The sequence below is a fragment of the Pristiophorus japonicus genome, chromosome 9 (genome assembly GCF_044704955.1).
Source record: "Pristiophorus japonicus isolate sPriJap1 chromosome 9, sPriJap1.hap1, whole genome shotgun sequence".
Classification (NCBI taxonomy): domain Eukaryota; kingdom Metazoa; phylum Chordata; class Chondrichthyes; family Pristiophoridae; genus Pristiophorus; species Pristiophorus japonicus.
Genome location: NC_091985.1, coordinates 224,737,197 through 224,742,033, shown reverse-complemented (window position 1 = coordinate 224,742,033; position 4,837 = coordinate 224,737,197). Strand labels below are relative to the sequence as shown.

The window sequence follows — 4,837 nt, the reverse complement described above, 5'->3', positions numbered from 1 at the left end:
GCTAAAACATCACTTTTGCTTGATTTCACTGAGGAACATGCCTATCGGTGCTAAAACATTGGTACTGGTACATCATCATAATGCCACTAATCTGTAGATAAGACAGCCTCTGGAGGATGAAGCCATTCGAGCCATTCCGCATCTGGGACACTATACACCTCCCCTGTCGATGACTTTAAAGCTCATAATTGAGTGAATTAAGATACCCCAGAAACACATAGTGCAAATGATACAGACAAATATCGAGACAGAAAAGGCAATCCTGGGCCTTGGGAATCATGAATGGTGTGAAGTAGGATCTAATGTTGAACTACATCCTTGGGCTAGACTGTTCCAGATGGGATTGGTGAGTAGTGGTGCGACCGAGGCAGCCTTAGTGATGGACTTTGGACTAATAAAGTTACGCAACAAACTTATGTATCTTTGTGAGTTTGTTGAATCGATTGACGTGCCACCTGGTGAGCGCGATAACGTCAAATCAATCAGCGTTAAGAAAGAAAGAGCACGTTTCATGGCCACAGGATGTCCCAAAGTGCTTTACAGCCAATTAAGTTTAGAAATGTAGGAAATATGACATACAATTTGTGCTCACAGCAAGCTCCCACAAACAGCAATGTGATAATATCCAGATTACCTGTGGTATTGGTTGTCATTTCGCTGTCATTCTGCCTTTGAAACTGACGGTAATTCAGGATTTAGCGCATCTGCAACATAATGCGTAAATACTAAAGTTGTGGTCTGTCATTCACTGCTCCCCCACAGGATGTGATGTTCCCCCCAGCGCAGAGTTGGCAATCATGGAATTCTCTCGACTCTGGGAAACTGATGAAAACTACTGCTCTTCCGCAGAAATACCGCTGTTAAATTCTCCATTAAAAGTTAGGTATAACTGGGATTTTAACAGCGTGCTGACTGCTTAAGAAAGAAAAAGGTTGGGCAGTGTCAAATTTATCCATTTTAATAAAAAAATAAAATTGTTAAGTAACTTTAAAAAAAAGTTAGTTCACCTTTATTTCAGATTTGTAATTTCCCCATGTACAAGCCACAATCTTTGTTTTGCTCTAACATTTTTTAAGTTAGAATTTGAAGAGCTTAGCCACCTCCTTGTTCACGGCCTGTGAAAATTCTGCATTTAGATTGGATGTTTAAACAGCTTGTTGATATTGCAGCAGCTCGCGCTAGGAGATTCCCACTGTATTCTCTTGATTTGAATTACATGTCAGAAAACCCAAACTTCTTGACACAGAGATCGCCACATTTTTGTGCGAAGCTTACTTCGGGGCTGGGGGTGAAAGTCTTCGCTTCGCCACTGGCCGCAAATTCCGAGCCATTATGGAACAGTTTTTGCAGAGTGACCGAGGCTGCCTCTGAAACTGCATACAATTAGTATTTAAATAAGCTCGTATGATGAAGCTGCTATCCCTTTGGCCCTTCGAAAAGCTGCTCATTGTGGCCCCTCTCCCAGATTCCAGCCCCAGCTCTGTGCTCACTGTGACCTCTCTTCCAGATTCCAGCCCCAGCTCTGGGCTCAGTGGCCTCTCTCCCAGATTCCAGCCCCAGCTCTGTGCTCACTGTGGTCCCTCTCCCAGATTCCAGCCCCAGCTCTGTGCTCACTGTGGCTTCTCTCCCAGATTCCAGCCCAAGCTCTGTGCTCACTGTGACCTCTCTCCCAGATTCCAGCCCCAGCTCTGGGCTCACTGTGGCCCCTCTCCCAGATTCCAGTCCCAGCTCTGGGCTCAGTGGCCTCTCTCCCAGATTCCAGCCCCAGCTCTGTGCTCACTGTGGCCCCTCTCCCAGATTCCAGCCCCAGCTCTGTGCTCACTGTGGCCCCTCTCCCAGATTCCAGCCCCAGCTCTGGGCTCACTGTGGCCCCTCTCCCAGATTCCAGCCCCAGCTCTGGGCTCACTGTGGCCCCTCACCCAGATTCCAGCCCCAGCTCTGTGCTCACTGTGACCTCTCTCCCAGATTCCAGCCCCAGCTCTGGGCTCACTGTGGCCCCTCTCCCAGATTCCAGCCCCAGCTCTGTGCTCACTGTGGCCCCTCACCCAGATTCCAGCCCCAGCTCTGTGCTCACTGTGACCTCTCTCCCAGATTCCAGCCCCAGCTCTGGGCTCACTGTGGCCCCTCTCCCAGATTCCAGCCCCAGCTCTGTGCTCACTGTGACCTCTCTCCCAGATTCCAGTCCCAGCTCTGGGCTCACTCAGCTGCTCTCACCTGGGGACCGCGTCACCATCGGCCCCCGCACACCTGAGCTGGACATCAGGCCCCGCCCCGCCCCCTTGCTGCGCCGCCATTGGTTGGAGGACCCGCCGCCAGCTCGCTCCGCCCATCTCCGCCGGGGCTCTTCCTATTGGTCCGAGCTCCCGTCAGTCAGGCCGAGCCCACGTGGTGCTGGGCGGGCAGTTTGAGGCGGTTTGTTCTGGAACTTTCCTTCAGCAGGATGATGTGATTGACGGATGGGACAAGGATCCCGCAGCCTCTGCTGTTCAGGCCTGAATCATTGGGCCGGTTAGCAGCTTATTGAGGGCCCGCGGCCGGGGAGTGAGAAGCTGCTGCGATCCCGGGGGAACATCTTGTGGCGCCGCCCAGGTCCGTCAGTCTGGTCATTAGCCGCAACACCCGGGCTCGGCCCCGCCCACAACCAGGCTCAGCCCCGCCTCTCGCACACTCCGATTGGTTGGAGGACTAACTGCCCGCTCGATCCCGCCCCCTCTCTTTCTATTGGTCCGGAGCTGCTGTCAATCACCCGGGCAATGTGAGCTGAGCATGCGCGGTGGGGCGGCTGTGTCTGAGGCAGCAGGTGAGAGATGGGCGGGTTAATAAACCCCGGGGGGCCGCGGGCTTCACACACACAGAGTGCGGGCCCAGGCCCAGGCCCCGCCCGTCCAAGAGACAACATTCCGCATTATCCGCTTCACACACACCCGCTGTGGGCCTCAGGCCCCGAACAACAACCTGCGGCTCCGGCTCCGGCTCCGGCTCCGGGAGGTTGGTTGCTAGGCACTGCAGTGATGTCATAAAGCAGGGCCATTCAGCCCAGCGGGTCCTCTCCTTGTCCCTTTAAAGGTGGAGAGCTGGGACATCCTGTCTCAACACACATCCCCCTGTTCATACTGAGAATCCCCGGGGAAGGCCCAAGGCCCAGAGTGTGGAACACAACCAAGGGGGAAAGAGGAGGCGAGACGGTGCAGTGTGGGAGATGAGAGAGGAATCTGCTCATTCCCAGGGGCAGATCGAACAAAGTGCTTTGAGTGGTGGGTCCAGCAATGAAAGTGAAACCAAACAAGAGGGAACAAATAAAAATGCAATCCAAGGGAACGGGAAGCGGGAAGAAACCACAACCAGCCCAAAAGTGGGACTAATCACCCAAAAAGGTCACTCTAGACCGTTAGAAACTGCTCCTAGTGACTGTGTGCCTGCAGGACTCGGCTTCACACCAGTGTTTAACGGCACAGAGTGCTGGCCTCACACCCAGGGGTCAATGTGTTAGAATTCCAGGGGCAGTGAGAACATGCTTGGAAATATCCTGGAGAATATAAGAAATAGGAGTAGGCCATTTGGCCCCTCGAGCCTGCTCCGCCATTCAGTAAGATCATGGCTGATTTGATCTTGGTCTCAACTCCACTTCCCTGCCCGTTCCCCAAGCCCTTGACTCCATTCTCCTTCAAAAATCTGTATCACCACCTTAAATATGTTCAAAGACCCATCCTCCACAGCTCTCTGGGGTAGAGAATTCCAAAGATTCACGACCCTCTAAGAGAAGAAATTCCTCCTAATTTCTGTTTTAATTGGGCGACCCTTTATTCTGAAACTATGCTCCCTAGTTCTGGATTCCCCCATGAGGGGAAACATTCTTTCTCCGTCTACCCTGTCAGGAGCAGTGAAAGCTCACTGGGCCCCAGCATATGCTCATCGCAAAACACCGGGAAAGGGAAAAGTCAGCTCTGAAGCCAGTTTGCTGCTCCTTCTGCCCAGCACTGCCTGCACCCCCGGCACACGGAGGGGGAATTTTAGCCTCAGTATTACAGGTTTCATTTACAGGCTGGTGAGAGAAATAGTTCATACTGACACCGAGCTGTGTGATTGGTTCAGTCTGTATGTGACTGACGGGCTCTTTTAAATTTGAGTGGTCATGTATTCGAATTCCCCGTAACTCTAATGGTGGATATAAAAGAGAGATGTGTTCAAATCAAAGAGTCTCCTTGGAGATTCTCAGAGAAGTAACGGGTCAGCTTAAAACTCTGAAAAAGAGAAAATTTTTTAGAAGTTTCCAATCAGCAGTTTTTGACCGATATTGACTCCCACAGGGACGGAGAATTCTACAATAAGAAAGAACTGGTCACGATTTGAAAGGTATTAAAGGATTCGAGGTGCTCTTACATTTGGGCTCTTTATTTTGTTTACTCGAGGAGTTAGACAACAGACTTCCTGCTGTCAATAAGGAGTTGGATTATTGGACCATGATGTATTTACTTGTTCATATTTTGTTAAATAAATTTGCTGAGTGGATTTAAATTCAAGACGAGGTTTGCAGGCATGATGATTTATTCACACATCGAAAGTGAGAGAAATGCTGTGGGGCACATGCTAAGTCCAGTAGCTGAACGTGATTAACAAACTGTGTTTTGTGTTTAGTGATCCCGGGCATGTTACCGAGCCCGTCCCTGGATACCAAGGCAAGGAGAGGCACTCTGGAAGGTAGGGGGAGCTGGGACTTGTCTATGAGAGTAACGAACAGATTTGAGAACTGAAATAATCTAGAATTAGAAAGGAGAAAAGGCCCAAAATGGAGCAGTCAGTAACAGGACATCAATTAGTCTCCTCTTATCTTGGAACA

At 50.7% G+C, this 4,837-nt stretch overlaps 1 long non-coding RNA gene across 2 annotated transcripts in view; it reads left to right on the top strand.

Annotated features, from left to right (window-relative positions):
- The first annotated feature begins 2,376 nt into the window (after positions 1 to 2,376).
- LOC139273805 (uncharacterized) overlaps positions 2,377 to 4,837 on the top strand; it is a 37,409-nt gene continuing 34,948 nt past the window's right edge. Inside the window, exons 1-2 of one of the 2 annotated variants that reach the window (XR_011595371.1) lie at positions 2,377 to 2,589; positions 4,636 to 4,698. This is a non-coding gene — a long non-coding RNA (uncharacterized lncRNA). Of the gene's footprint in view, positions 2,590 to 2,729; positions 2,801 to 4,635; positions 4,699 to 4,837 lie in introns of those variants that run through there. The other variant, XR_011595370.1, reaches the window with a different exon arrangement.